Consider the following 16,692-nt stretch of genomic DNA (forward strand, 5'->3'; position numbering starts at 1 on the left):
AAAGGACAGAGAAGTACAGAGGGTCAGGAAATTGAATAGAAATATGTAGCAGAAGGGGATGGGCAATGTTTTAATGGGGCTAGCCACCAAAAAGACCCAGATTCCAGGGAAGCAAGAGGCTCCTAAGACCCAACATGTTTGACCTTAACCAACATACACAACAAAGAGGAGATAGAACCTGCAGAGACCTCTTCCAGTAGATAGGTACAGCCCCCAGTTGAGGGATGGAACCACCCACCCTTCTCAATATTTTTAACCCAGAATTGTTCCTGTCTAAAGGAAATGCAGGGACAAAAAAATGGAGCAGAAATTGAAGGAAAGATCATCCAGAGATTGCCCCACCTAGGGATCCATCCCATCTGTAGACACCAAACCCTGATACTATTCCTGATGCCAAAAAGCCCTTGCTGACAGGAGCCTGGTATGGCTGTCTCCTGAGAGGCTCTGCCAGCACCTGACTGATACAGATGCAGATACTCACAGCCAAGGGGAAGGACTGAAGGAGCTGAAGGGAATTGCAACCCCATGGGTAAAACAATATCAAATAATTAGACCACCTAGAGCTCCCAGGGACAAACTACCAATCAAAGAGCCAATTCATGGCCCCAGCTACATATGTAGCAGAGGATGACCTTATCTGGTATCAGTGGGAGGGGAGACACATAGTCCTGTGGAAGCCTGCTGCCTCAGGCAAGAGTGCATCCACTCAGAGTGGGTGGAGAAGCACCCTCATAGAGGCAAAGGGGAAAGGGTATGGGATGGGAGATTGTGGAGGGGAAACAGGAAAGGGGAACAACATTTGAAATATAAGTAAATAGAATAGCCAATAAAAAAAAAGTCAGAGTTTGGCAGGCAAATGTGGTAAGACAGCTGAGCTGAGGTAAAAGTGATTCCACAACAGTTATCAGCAACTTAAAACAAGTAAGAACAACAAAAAATATGATTTTAACAATGAAATAGAAAATACAAAGAAGTACAGAACAAAAAATGTGGAACTAAAGATATATGTTACAATTGGATTTTGTTTTGTTTTGTTTTGTTTCATTTTTTGCTTTTGTTTTTGTTTTTTTGAGACAGGGTTTCTCTGTGTAACCCTGGCTGTCCTGGAACTCACTTTGTAAACCAGGCTGGCCTCGAACTCAGAAATCTGCCTGCCTCTGCTTCCCAAGTGCTGGGATTAAAGGTGTGCACCAACACCGCCCGGCTATGTTAAGATTGTAAACCAAGAATATCCAAAAGAATGGAGGAAACAGAGTGGGGAAGTTGATTGAGTTAAAAATGGAACAATAGAATTTATCCATCTGAACATAAAGAAACTAGGGGAAAAAAAACAGAAAATAGGTGACAGCAAATTGGGAGAGAGGGGAGGAGGGAAAAAGAGGAGACGGAAAGGAGAGGAGAGACAGGAGGGAGAGGGAGAAGGAGAAGGAGAGGGAAAAGATGAGGGAGAGGGAGACTGAGAGGGTGGGAGAAGGAGGGGGAGAGGGGAGAAAGAGAGGGAGAGGGAGAACTTAGGAGGATCTGTGAGACTAACCTAGCAGGTAGCACACTTATCAGCAGATTGGTGGGAGGAGAGAATAAAGTAAATGGGCCTTAAAACATCTTAGAAAAATGATGGCTGGAATTTCCCCAGAATTGACCAAATGGCTACAAAGCCATAAATTCACAAATGCAGAACAAAATATTAAATAAGATAAGCCCAACCACAGTACCACAGGAGACTTTCTAGTTGAAATTCCCCTCTGGAAACACAAAAAGATTATTGGAAATAACAAGAGAAAAATACAGTTTGGGAAAATAATTTGAACAATATAGGACTTTTCATCTAAAGCCACAGAGAAGCAAACACTTCTTACTCCCTTCACTGAAAGATCCCTTCTTCCCTTTTGGTTCCTTACTAGATACCTAACTTCCATGGTAACTCTGAATGAAACATACATATCTAAAGATTAAAATCAAGCAGAAAAAAAACCCATTTAATGTTTTTCTTTCTGAGTCTGGGTTACCTCTCTGAAAAGGACCAAACACATTTTTCACTATCAAAAATTTAGTAGTGTGTGTGTGTGTGTGTGTGTGTGTGTGTGTGTGTGTGTGTGTTGTATGCACATACAAACACAAATTGAACGAAGAGACTATTAAAACATCTTCATGTAAAGAACAATTAAAAGTTCCTTTTATCAGAAGATTTATCCTAAAAGAATTCCTATGGTAGTTTTTCCAAATAGATAATAATATTAACGAATGTTTGTGCATCAGCAAATAAGAAAAACCAATGCCATAGGTGTAGGTCTGAAATACAATAGGCTTCCCTTGCCTTCTTGACTCCCCACCAAGGCTTTGGCTGATTACTTTGTCTGTACTTTGGGTAGGCATAGGAAGGACTGGAACACAGAAGTGATATGATCTCGCTGGACATTTGTGAGAATCTTCCCAGTCCTTCTAGGAGCTCAGAAGCAAAGAGGCTGGGGTAGAACTCAGAGTGAGAAGTCAGCACCTAGACCAGGGCATCTGCAGAGAAGGTGTGAGGAATGTTTATTTTCTGGATGTTATGATGGTGCTGGAAAGAGGATTCATTATTTAGTTGACCACATGAGAAGACTTTGGTAGAAGAGGTGTCATGAAGCACAGGAATTTTATTTTGAATAACTAGAAACTAAAGGTTTGAACACACCTAGAGGGAAATAGACTCTGGTGGAGCAGAAATGGAAAGAAAAGCATGAGTTTAGTGATAAGTCAGTGATAAATCATATTTGAAATGTTTTACATCATCTTATCATCATCTTATTCATGGATCCACAAAGTTACATTTATGTGTTTACATATTAATGCCAGCCTCAAACGTGGTATATTTTGGATATATATATATACCATCTTTCAATACCAGAGAAAATAGCAATTAAAAAGTCTGGAAATCATATTTAAAATTTGAAAAACAATTATTTAAAAATATAGGCATTAATTCACATTAGAGAAATGTTGGTTACCACCAAGGTAAAAGTACCATTACTACAACCTTACAGTTACCATGCTGGTCTTTGGTCCATTGGCACCAGAGCTAGATAAAACATCTGATTGGATTGCTTTCCACCTTTGGACTCTTGAATTTTGGCTTCTGGTGCCAAAAAAGCAAGTTCTCTTTGAGAAGACTTTCAGTTCTGCTCAGGGACTTCTGTGCCTTGTTTGTTAAATGCATGGTATTTAGCAACAGAAACTGAGGTTAATATGATCATTGATCGTAGAGGAGACCCTATACTGGCCACTTGCTAAACCAGCATAAACCCTAACTACATATTAACTATTTGAGAATATAAGACCCTTAGATAAATGTAGTCTTCACCCCTCATCAAGGAAACTTTTCTCTGACGGATCAGCATTACAGAAAACAACAACCAATCAAAATGCAGAGCTATGGAGTCCCGTTCCAGTAGATAATGCTGCAAAACAACGCCTTCACCTAAGGCTCAGGTCCCATTGCAGCCCAAGAAGCAGAACTATTATAAGAATCAGAAAGTCAGGGAGCTGGCTGTGATGATGTGACTCCTACTAATGTCAGAAACTGACCCCAGAAAGTGACACTGACATGACTGCCTGAACATAAGCTGAAAAAGGGCAACAGCTGCAGACATGCTCAGGTGAATGGGGAAAGCCCGTGAGGCCTCAACCATATACAAGGAACTACAGGAAATGTAGAATAGAGACACTGAGCAAAATAAACTTATTAGGGAAGAGTATACCAACTGGTATCCAATACCAAATGGTCAGCACTGAAAAAAATATATACAAGTAATATTACACAGACTGAACAGGCTGTATTTAGTTTTATATATATATATATATATATATATATATATACAATATACATATAATAACAATGAAAAATAGCTCTGGAGTTGCAGATGAGCAAGAAGGGTTATATGGGAGGGGTTGGAGGGTGTAGAGGAATGAGATTATAGCCAACATAAATATATAATAAAAGAGTTTACAAATATAGAAATTGCGAAATTAAACAAAACCAACTATAAAATATGTATGAAAAGCATAACTAATTTTCAAGGGAAATACTCAAAAATATATTTACAATAAAGTATCTAACATTTGAGATTTCCTACAAAGTAAACATTGTTTTAAAATCACTGAATAGTACAGGAAAGGGGCCAGTAATATTGATGTTTCAGGTAAACGGAATCTTACAAACCAAGACTGTCGTTGATAAATTCTGAGTACATTGTGAAGAAAATTTTCTAGATTTTACAAAAATGTTTGTTTTCTCAATCTCAAAGAGTTAAGTGATGAGGGAGGACACCGTGTGAATCAACCCCACCCTTTTCCTGCCCCTCCTTACTGTTGGGTAATTCTTTCTTATTGGCATCTTTGGAAATCACAGGATAACAAGGTTTGGCTCTTTACAGGAACTGCAGTGGTTTTGAGTGAAAAACTGAAATTCAAGTTTCAGCGAATATCTTCCCAATTCATCTTCCGTTTGCTCTGTTGCAGATGGGGAGCTTAGTTTTCAGAGTCCCTAAAGTAAAACAGGAATTAAACGCACAGCAGAGAAACTTCGATCACTGACTCCCATTCTTCCCTTCCTCCAGTAGATTATTTACCTACAGAAGAATGATACCTAAGCCCACACACCTGCTCCATGTGAAATTTTAATGCAGTTCAAACTACGGCTTAATTATGAGACATAAATGACTAAAATTCATCATTTAGGATTTTTTTCTCATTTAGTTAAGTTCTTTATTCACAAAATGATAAGGTTGATAATATAAAAAGTAAGGAAAGTATATTTTAGAGACCTGGTTTTAATAGTAAGTGTAAGGATAATTTTGCTGGCGGTTATGATGAAGAAAGCCTTCTCCCAACAGAATAACATTTCAAGTTGGGAATAGAAAGGGTAGAAAATTCATATTTTTAAAATATTTTTATTAGATATTTTCTTTATTTACATTTCAAATGTTATCCCCTTTCCTAGTTTCCCATCCGAAAGCCCCTATCCCCTCCCCCCCACCCTGTTCACCAACCCACTAACTCCTGCTTCCTGGCCCTGGCAGTCCCCTATACTGGGGCATAGAACCTTCACATGACCAAGGGCCTCTCCTCCCACTGATGACTGACTAGGCTATCCTCTGCTACATGAGCCATGAGTCCAACCATCTGTTTTCTTTGGTTTGTGGTATGGTCCTAGGGAGCTCTGAGGGTATTGGTTAGTTCACATTGTTATTTCTCCTATGGGGCTGCAAACCCCTTTAGCTCCTTGGGTACTTTCTTTAGCTCCTTCATTGGGGAAACTGTTCTTAGTCCAATGGATGATTGTGAGCATCCACTTCTGTATTTGTCAGGCACTGGCAGACCTCCACATAAAACAAGGGACACTGAAACTTATAGAGGAGACAGTGGGGAAGAGGCTCGAAGATATGGGCACGGGGGAAAAGTTCCTGAACACAACACCAATGGCTTGTGATGTAAGATCAAGAATTAACAAATGGGATTTCATAAAATTGTAAAGCTTCTGTAAGGCAAAGGACACTGTCAATAAGACAAAAGGCAACCAACACATTGGGAAAAGAGCTTTACCAATCCTAAGTCCGATAGAGGGCTAATATCCAAGATATACAAAGAACTCAATAAGTTAGACTCCAGAGAACCAAATAACCCTATTTAAAAAGGGGGTACAGAGCTAAACAAAGAATTCTCAACTGGGGAATACTGAATGGCTGAGAAGCACCTGAAAAAATGTTCAGCATCCTTAATCATCAGGGAAATGCAAATCAAAACAACCCTAAGATTCCACCTCACACCAGTCAGAATGGCTAGGATCAAAAACCCAGATGACAGCAGATGCTGGAGAGGATGTGGAAAGAGAAACACTCCTCCATTGCTGGTGGGATTGCAAGCTGGTACAACCACTCTGGAAGTCAGTCTGGCAGTTCCTCAGAAAACTGGACATAGTACTACCAGAGGATCTGGCAATACCACTCCTGGGTATATACCCAGAAGATTCTCCAACATGTAACAAGGACGCATGCTCCACTATGTTCATAGCAGCCTTATTTATAATAGCCAGAAGCTTGAAAGAACCCAGATGTCCCTCAACAGAGGAATGGATACAGAAAATGTGGTGCATTTACACAATGGAGTACTATGCGGCTATTAGAAACAATGAATTTATGAAATTCTTAGACAAATGGATGGCTCTGGAGGATATCATCCTGAGTGAGGTAACCCAATCACAAAATTGATAGTTTTAAATCTAAAATAAGATCGAGAATCTAACTAAAGGGCTGAAGATGTAACTCAGTAATAGAGGAGTCGCCTGGTGATTCGTGCCTGTAATCCCTGCATGTGAGGGGCTGAGCAGGAGAACTGAATGAGTTCAAGACCAGCCCGAGCCACATAGTGAGTTCCAAACCAGCCTGGGCTACAGCCTGATTCCTAGTCTCAAAGAAAGCAAAGAGAGCTAAAGAGAAGTGCATGCAGCTAGAAGTATCAGCATTCTGGTTCTCTAAATTACTGTTGTATAATATTAGATAAGTAAGTGAAGTGTTTATTTTCACTGAGAATTATATTTTAATTCTAATGTTTTTGATAGTTACACATGAGTTCTTATAAGTAGTTACAAATTACTTTCCTGTTTCCTCCGTCATCCTCCCTCCCAACTCCTCTTTCCTCTGTTTTTTACCTTCCCCCTCTCCTTTTTCCACTTCTTCCTTTGAGATAGTCAGGGCTGACTTCCCTTCATGGGTACTTGGTGTAACCTTTATTTCCGTTAATCAGTGGGTAGCATTAATCTTTGGAGTAGTGGAAAGGGACCTCGCTGTGCACTGATGAATGTCCCCATGACAGTTATTGCCTTTAGTGTACTTTCCTTCTGCTGACATTAAAAGGAACAGCCTAGGGTCCCGGGACAACCACTCTGTTTTCACCATGACAGTGAACTCAAATATGACGACAGGATCTCCAAAGTCTTTCCTTCTTAGTACCAAAAATTAATATCAAAAATCTAAAGATGAATTCAGTATGAGGAAGAAATTGAAAATGATATGATAGCAACACCATGAGTGGAAGTGTCATCATTCAAAATTCAGTAGAATCTGAAATGGGTCAGTGGGTCAGATATGTATTCATTCCCTACTAGGGCCTGGACATTTGGATTTTTCCCACTGTGTAGAAAAAGTTTAATTTATATTTAGTAACTAATAAAAAAATAAAATAGTATGCATTTTGTTGTATTCCAGAATATTTAATTCTGCGGTGGAACATAGAAATAGGATGAATATGCCAGGAATTTGTATTAACTAATTTACTCTTTTATGGTGCATGAAAAAAAATTCATGGTCTGTGTTAGGTAAATATAATGAACAAATGAAGAGCTTTTGAAACTGGAAGAACTTTTGAATGTCATTTTTCGACGGATCAGTCAGAGTTCTGCAGGAACAAACCAAATATAATAGATGTGAATGTAGGTATATATGTGAGAAGAAATCTGTTAAGGAAATTGGGGCTCACAGCATGACAGGAGCTGAGAAATTTCTTGATAGGCCATTTGTAAGCTGGCCATTTTGGATTGCAGGGGCATGGGATGGGACAAACCCTAAGGTTCAGGCTCCAAGCAGTCACTAGTGTAATTTCCAGCCCAAGACTCAAAGCTTGAGAACCTGGGAACTACAGGAAAAATGTCCCAGACATAGGAACGAAATGAAAATATTCTGGATTGGTTCATTTGTCTCTCTGAGAACGCATTCACACTGAGAGTAGATACTCTCCCTTCACTATATTAATTCACACGCCACAAAATAATACTTTACCCTTTCTCCAGACACTCCTTAATGCAGTCAGGGTGACACCCGAATTACTATCATAGTAAGTCATTAGCAAACTTTGAGGCAAATTAGTGGTACCTGGCGGAGAGCATGCAAGCTCTAAGTATCTGGCACAAGTCCTAAGCTAAACACATGCGAGGTCCCCAGATGCTCACTCAGTCTTGTGCTTTGAGTTGCCCAGCCTTTTATGGCATTCCTTGTGGCTCACTAGCCTCACTGCTTACCTTTAACTGCGCCCTGACATAGCTGCCTCTTTTTAAAGTTGTGCATTAATCTTTCTCCCATTCACCTGGCAAGCACTTGCTTTGTTGATACTTTAGCTTTGGTTCTCATAACCACACCCCCATTTGAAGAGAGAAATAAAATATAAAACATTGCATAAGCCTGAGTCCCACAAGTAGCCTCCTGCTCTGCTGGCACTTTCCCTGTCCTGTTCCTTGCCTTTTTCTCATCATTATGTGTTTAAATTGATTTAATGAACCAAGTGATTTAAAGTATCTTAATTTAGTGTGTGTGCCTTTCAGTTCTCTGGCCTTAGGCGTAGTTTGCTCAATCATGTACATAAAGTATACCCTGCATCATATCCCAGGAGTCATCGCTTTCACCAAATTATTGAAGATGCAAATATGTATTGCTTTATAATAAAAAAGAGAATGTGCTTATTCATTTTATGAGAAGTCTAAAGCTTAGCAGAATTCCTTTTCTTATTTCCCAATGAGTTGATTTGAGAACTAAAGTAGACTCCTTATTATTAACTTGGTACAAGCTTTTGTAAGTACCCTGTAGTTTAAACTGTATGTCCTTCTTGGCACTTATCTGATCCCATTGAGGTAAAAATATCTGTCTATATTTTCTGATTAAAAATAATAGAACTAGGAATAATAGAACTCTTCAAGAACCTTTAAATTACCCCAAATCATAAAAATCAAATGCCAAGTGTAATCTACTTGATAACATAATGATACATGACTCTAAGAGAAAATAATAATATCTTAATACCTTAATCATTTGGGGCTCTGCATTTTCTTAAACTCAGTGAATTCATCATGGCCTGTGGGTAATCCAGGGGAAAACTAATGAGATGGGCTCTTCTTTCAAGTTCCCAAGATTTGCAGTTCAGGCCAATTTCAAACAATTTTGATGAGCCAGGAGAAGGAAGGAGGACAGGCAGAACTCATGGCAGTCAAATTACTGCCCTTAAGGAAACTAACAACAGAAGGGCAGCTGAACATGTGATTGACTTTGCTAAGGCTCTCAGTGGGAGCATTGAGATGTTGGTCCCAAATGAGAATTCACAATGTAAGCATGCCCAGGGTCCTGGGGCAATGCCCTGTAGAGAGTATGGGTAAGCCCTTGCCTAATTTCAGTCACTTCAAGGGGTCATTTAAAAAAGCGCTAGCCTCACAATTGAATAGCAACTTGAAAATCAGTGGGAGATTAAAACAAAAAGAGAGAGCCAATGTTACAACAGATGTTAATGAGCACAGAAGACACTTCTAAAGGAAAAAAAAATAAAGAGCCAGGAAGTAAACACCTGACACATAAGGCCCAGTGACTTGTATGTTTCACTTATTTAAGCCATTTTGGATTGGTGGAAAGGTGTTTGTCCATAGTGGATATTCTAGCAGACTACCTGGGGCTGAGCACTTTAATCTAGAACAGGGACTTATTTAGCTTAAATTTTATTGGCTAATAATCTAAACAGTGTGACATTGGCTGCTGAAATGCCTTGGAAGCTGTACTGCAACAGGACAGAGGGCATCGTGGCAGGAAAATATGCACCAAGGAGAGATCACACCAAGACAAGATCACAGAGTGAGACAGGCAGCCAGAGAGAAACTGAGATTCCTCAGGAACCCATACGGTTCCTTCTAAGGTCTAAGGTTTGCCTCCAGTGACTTAAAAACACCCCACGACCCTTCCCCTTTAAAACTCCCATCACCTCTTAATATCACCAGGCTAGAGACCAAGCTCCCAACACATGATATATTGAGGGATAGTTAATTCACATCAATACCACACAGTGGTCTTGTCTCTTTTTGTTTGGGCAAGGTTCAATGAACAGAGAGTCAAGGGAAACATAGCTAGCTCAACCTCATGACAAGTGGTGAATAAAGACAAGGACTGTCCACTACAGGACGCTCAGTGTACAGTTTCTTTTGTGGGTATAGGGAAGAAAAGGGAAATTTTCCTTTTCAAAAGCTAAAGACACCTAGCAAGTTGGAAACATTTACTTGGCTAGCTGACAGTATAAACAGTGCTCAAAATGCTCATACTAAGTCTGGCATGCTATCATATCTCTTCATAGCATCTGCTATTGTTGATTGTTCTCTACTTAAAATGTCCTTTTCCTCATCCACTATAACACTTGGCAAGTTCGATTCCTCTTCAGCCCATTCAGATTTGTGTGTTTCTTTTACTCTCTCAACTTCCCCTCATTGCACAAGCAACCACCTCGAAGCATGAAAGCTTGAAATGGCAATTCTTTACTTCTCTCAAATGTTGGATGGCTACTCTAAGCTGCCCGATTCGTCCCCATGATATATTGGCTAGGTTTCCCATGCAGCTGTAGCCACTGCAAGCTCAGCTGAAACTGAACACTCAGGATAGCTACACTCATTTGTTTGGAGAAGCTGTGGTGAATGGAGGAAGTCAAGATTGCCAAGTCTTTTCTCTCCATCAGAATATCCAACATGGCATGAAGGTGACAGGACCTATTAAGATACAGGAATAAAACTGGGAAGGCTTCAAAGGTCTAGTTCACAAAATTCTCCCCACGACCCCATCCTGAAAGTGTAGCCCAGTGGAGTGAGTCAGAAGATTCAACCATGCGATTGCATTCCTGTGGCCTCTCCCATGTTCTGTAGTATTCTTCACTGAGCATGCAAGATGCTCACCTGTGGTCTGCCCCCCCCCCCCGTGGTTCCCTAGGTGAGTGGAGAGTCCACACAATAACCACTGTGGCCAGTGTTCTGCCCCATAAACTGTGTAGTTTACTAGTTTGGGGCTTCAGACATGCTTTCAATCCAAGGACTAGGAACTCAACGGACAGAGCCTGAAGGTTGTCACAGCTCTGCTCACATCCATAGGTTCTGCAAAGCTGGGCCATTGGTTCTGTGAAAAGGAGCTCCCCATCTTCTTCATACTTAGTATCCCCTTATAAGTTAAGCCTGTACCAGTCAAGATGGGGGAGACTCTTTTGATGAAAGCATGTCTGTGAATTCAAGAATTGAGCTGAGAGACCACACCGCCTATTTCTTAATGAGAACAGAGGTAAAGTTTGCAGGCTTTTTTAGGTAACACATCTTTCTATTCCTCTTTGGCTTTCAGCAAATATTTCTATTGCTGAAGAAAGAGGTGGAGTTTCACTTTCTCTTCGCTTTCTCAATCTTTGTACTCTGATAACTTCTTCTGACCACTCTCTACCTATCCACCCACGTTTCTAACTCTAACCATCCTGGATTGCTTTTGTTCTTAAACAGAGTCACGATTCCTTATTTGGTCTCCGCCCACTACATTACCTAGCCTAGACCACTTTCTCCTTTTCTTGTTTGCTTCTAATTAATCTCTGATCAGGCCTTAACCTGAGCAACACTTCCTTAATGATGATCTAAGTAAGAGTTAAATTTTCTACCGTGATGCCTACCAGAATTTTATCATCTGTTTTTTTGCTTGTTTGTTTGTTTGTTTGTTCTCTTAGTCTTTCCTGACTGCTTGTTTGTGTGCTGAGGATTCAACTCAGAACCTGGAATATTCTAAGTGTGTATTCTACTACTTCATTAAGTGTTTATTCTAGAGATTCACTCTCAGCCTCTAATGTCTTATTCTTTAATTCAATCCACACTGGCGGTAAAGTTTCTAATTTGCATGTTAACAATTGCACATATAAATGACTTAGTAATCAAACCTTCGCTTTCATGTCCTGGCTCTATCTTACAGATATTCCCCCAAATGATTAGTTTGCTATTTAAAATCAGGGCTTACTACTGAAAAATATAATTTTCAATCATGCAACCCAGGCTAATTAAATATACATTCAATACATGAGCAACCTAATAAACCAGTATACAAACGTGTGCTCAGACCCCACATACACTGCTCTTATTTATTAAACTACATCTTAGTTGACTGCAACTTCTTTACTAAACTGAAAATTGATACTACTAAATGTTAGGAGAACCTCTGTCTGTTCATTCTGAATGATTCAAAAAAAAAAAACCTGGAAAATTAGAACTGATCAAAGGAAATGGATTCTTTAAAGGTTTGTTCAAACTGGGAGAGGGAAATTCTTAGCTGCTCTCTGCCTTGCCCATAGCGCTGTCACAGTTTGTAAAAAAGATAAACGCCAGAAAATACACATATGGGCATTTCATTGTTAGTCCATGTTATCAGACCTTGTATTTTTCTGGGAGGATGAGGCCCTCATCTGGCATGGGGATCCCCTGGGTTCCTATCTTCACCTCTGAAAGGAAATTCCTGGAAAAATTATAATCCTATCAGCCCTTATATAAACTCAACCAAAGAAATCTTTTCTCAATTGGACATCTGTTCACTGGTGGGAATATTCCCCGCTTCCATTTATTCTCCAGCACAATTGTTTTATGATGGTTTCTGCCTCATAACCTCTGCTGTCTAAATGAGTTTGTTGAGATACTGGGTAGACTCTAATATTAAATCTGAAATGACAAGGCATAAGCAATGGCAAGCTATTTTTTCCCTGAATAGCAGTCAAGACACAGTAACCTCGGGGTCAATATCACCACCCCATTGGGAACGCTTCATGGCCTCCTCCGGGTCTCAGCAGAGCTTTCCTATCAAAGCTGGATCTGGTTATATCCTAGTTCACTATAGCATGCTCTTTCCAACCAAAGCAAGAGCTTATCAGCCAAGAGCTGGTGGTGGGTTGTGGTCCCTCAGGTCTCATTTACTTGCTAAAATGCAGACAAGAAGTAGCATCTTGCTATAACATGAGGAAAATTGATCTTTAACTCCATATCACCAACTGCAATTTGAAGACAAAAACAGACAATGGAAATGAAAGGTATGTCCACACATTTCAAACTGTATCTTACATTGGAAAGTTGGATAGAGTAGCATTCAAATCCTAGTTCTAACCCTACCCTTGTGGTGACCTTGATCCCTGTTGCTCCTCCAATCCTTCCTCCCCCTCATCCACAGGATTCCCCAGTTCCATTTAATGTTTGGTGGGTCTCTGCATCCGTTTCCATCAGTTTCTAGAGGAAGGCCTCTCTCGAGAATTTTCTATTTATCTGTACCCCATTTTTAATTGGGTTATTTGATTTTTTGATGTCTAGTTTCTTGAGTTCTTTACATATTTGGGATATCAGCCTTCTGTCATATGGGGTTGATGAAGATCTTTCTCCATTCTGTAGGCTGCTGTTTTTACCTTTTTGACAGTGTCCTTTGCCTTACAGAAGCTTTTCATTTTCAAGATGTCTCATTTATTAATTTTTGATCTTCATGCCTGAGCTGTTGGTGTTCTGTTCAGGAAATTGTCTCCCATGCCAATGCACTGAAGGTCATTCCCCACTTTCTCTGTCAGATTTTGTATCCGGTTTTATGTTGAGGTCTTTAATCCATTTGGACTTGAGTTTTGTGCAGGGTGGTAGATACGAATCTATTTACATTCTTCTACATGCAGCATCCAGTTAGACCAGCACCATTTGTTGAAGATGCTTCCTTTTTTCCATTCATAGTTTGGGCTTCTTTGTCAAATGAAGTGTCCATAGGTGTGTAGATTTAGACAAGGCTATCCACTCTTTCTGTATCTATTAATATAGTACTTGAAGATTTAGCTAGAACAATGAGGCAGCTAAATCTTTAAAGAAAGAATCTGAAGATGTTATCAGAAGATAGAATGATCTCCCATGCTTATGGATTCATGGGATTAACATAGTAAAAATGACCATCCTACCAAAAACAATCTACATATTCAATGCAATTCTCATCAATACTCCATAAGGAAAAAAAATCAACAACAACAAAAACAAAACAAAAACAAAAAAACAAACAAAAAACATAGGATAGCTAAACCAGTCCTGTAAAGTAAAAGAACCTCTTGATGTATAGGCATAAAAACAGAGAGTCTTGTCAACAGAATGAAATCAAAGAACCAAAAGGCTTCTGATTTTCTGATTTAAATATAACACACACACACACACACACACAAAAACACAAACAAATAAAACACACATACAAAAACAAAAACAAAAACAAAGCAAAACCTATTTTGAGAATTTCATATGAGCTTACACTAATTACATCATTTTTCACCCTCCCTCTCCCACAACCAACTTCAAAATTCCCTTTGAGATTTGTGACCTCTTCTAGCTTTAGTGTGTGTGCTTGTGTGTGTGTGTGTGTGTGTGTGTATACATACATGTTCATACAGGCAACTTGCAGCGTCCTCTGAAATGTGCTTATATATGCATGTGTTTAAGACTAAGGTTGAATGCTTGAAATTGGATAACTTACCAGGAGGCTTTGTCCTGAGGAAGACTGTTCACCACTCCCATAGCAGACATTGACTATCTTTAGTTCTTTGTGGAAGGAGGGGAGCCTTGTGAACTTTCCCCTGTTCCCATTTACATGTTGGCTGGTGTGGTAATCGTTCCGGTCTCCTAAGATTTCATGGGCTTAACATCACTGTGACCTCTAAATGATACCATCTTAGAATATGCATCTAGTCCTCTGCTCCTTATAAACTTTCTGCATGCTAATTCCACAATGTTCTCTGAGCTGCAGGGAGAAGATGGTTTGATAGATGTACCAGATGGACATTCCATCCCACAGACATTCATTCTCTGCATTCTCTGTAGTAGGAGAAAGAATCTTCGTTCGACAAGAGGTCAGAGCTATGCTTATCTTTGGGTAAAACAATAGATACCTAAGAGTATATTTGGAAGCTCGGGTTTATTTAGGAAAATTTTATTAGCTTGTTCTCCTGTAAGGTCTATGTACTCTGTAGCCTTGAGTAGTTGGCTAATCTCCCATTACCTACCATGAACCCCTCCTATTGAGTGGGCCTCATGTCTAATCATATGGCTATTGGTTACATCTAAGATATAATCATCACAATTATACCATTGGTGATGTCATCCTGATTATTTTCTGCAGTCCACTAGTTTTTCAGCTACATGAGACTGCTAATTCCATTTCTTCCTTGCAGGCTTGCATAGTACCTTCCAATATTATGAAAGGTTTTCCTCAGGGAGGAATCTTCCAGAATCAGTTTGATTCCACCAGGTCCTGTGTCCAAAAACTGTGTTGTCTTCAGCTTTAGGGCCTTGCCTTCGTGTTTGCTGAAGCAAACAAGAGGATCGGCTATATTGTTTTGAAGTTCTCTTGGAACCTTATGAAAGCAGCTTGAAGGGAGATTTCCCTTGCTGGCACTGGGATTTTTGTTAGATAGTCAAAGTCTCTTGGAGTAGCATTATCACACCATGTGGCATAATTCAGTGTAAATATATGTTTTGTAGTCCATTTTATATATTTTATGTAAGCTTATAAAATAGTATATTTACCCATGCATTTTGAAAAATGTATTGCTGTGATTTCTCCCTCCCTCCTCCCTTACTTCTGTCACACTCTCCTTGCCCTCAATTCTTTTTTTTTCCCCCATCGGTAGCACCTATGTCCTACTATGACCCTCTCTATAGCTCCCTGGGTCTCTGATTTTCAATCTACAAAAATTGGCAAAGTGATTCTTTGTACATCATTGTACTGTGAAGATTATGTGAGAAAGTGCACACATAGAGCCTGGTCCAACTACTTAAATATAATAAGGACTTAACTATTTTGAGCAACTCTTATTGGTGCTGTTGGGTTTTTTTCTTCTTCTACTGCTCTCAAGACAAATATTACCTTGATTAAGTGTGTCCACATCTGAGGTACACTGAAGAGATTTGAAGAAGAGGCTTGACTTAGATAAAGTTGAATATATTATGGAAACAACTGTACAGTGAAATTTAATGGTTTTCAGAATTGTATGCCCATTTTCAGAGTTTAAATATGATCACTGAACTTGCGTAAGGTCAGAGGAGAGATTGGAATGAGTGAACAAGATGTAAGTGTGCAAAGGAAAGTACACCGTGCAGTTTGGGAGAGCTACCCTCATCTGTCAGCAACCCAAAGTCCACATTCCTGGTGTAGGCTTGTTTGTTTACTGCATTGCATCATGACAATTATACAGAGCAATTCCTGGTTCTTTCCAAAGACATAGCCCACTTTTTCTACTTCTCCTTTTGACAAATGTGTTGCCCTCTGTACTGAGAGACTCTTCCTAAGGACTACTTATCATTACACTAGATTCCTCAGGGTCCTGATTGATCCATTTGTCTTGATAACCATTTATTTTTACAATAATAGCCAGAAGACACTTACAAAAGAGAGAAAGCTAACCAGGAAATAAACTAATTACCATAATACTGTGACCTAAATGTTAATTAATATAGGGCTGTGACCTAAGTGACCCAAGTGGTAGGTTCTGGTTCTTTGAAGTGAGAAAAGGATGATTGGAGGCAAGCCACACATTTTCCTCTGGACAGCAGGGCTAAATGCTTGAAGGCACTGATTAGGGGATCCTTAGAAACAAAGTACAAGCTAACTGCCTAGGAAGGCATTGCATTTGATCATTTAAACTGGGCTCTCAGCTAGCACTGCATCTGCTTCCAACTTAAACAGATTGGGCTTTCTTGATCTCTAAAGGAAAGGCCTTAATATTTTTAAAATATGTAGCATTGAAAATGTATTTATTTGCTAGTAACTATTATAGCTGCACCTTATCACAGCAAATTTGTTGAAGACCATACTTATGCCTTTGATCTGTTGCTGAGCTAGTCTAAGAAAG

At 39.5% G+C, this 16,692-nt stretch overlaps 1 protein-coding gene across 4 annotated transcripts in view; it reads left to right on the forward strand.

The window, feature by feature from the left end:
* The window catches only part of B3galt1 (beta-1,3-galactosyltransferase 1), a 550,921-nt gene that overhangs the window by 370,345 nt on the left and 163,884 nt on the right, over window positions 1-16,692 (forward strand). The window contains exon 4 of one of the 4 annotated variants that reach the window (XM_029469661.1): window positions 14,589-14,691. The exons of the other annotated variants lie outside the window; for them this stretch is intronic. The gene's annotated coding sequence lies outside the window, so the exon portion shown is untranslated. The remainder of the gene's footprint in view (window positions 1-14,588; window positions 14,692-16,692) is intronic. 4 annotated transcript variants of the gene reach the window in all.

Source organism: Mus caroli, chromosome 2 (genome assembly GCF_900094665.2).
Source record: "Mus caroli chromosome 2, CAROLI_EIJ_v1.1, whole genome shotgun sequence".
Lineage (NCBI taxonomy): Eukaryota > Metazoa > Chordata > Mammalia > Rodentia > Muridae > Mus > Mus caroli.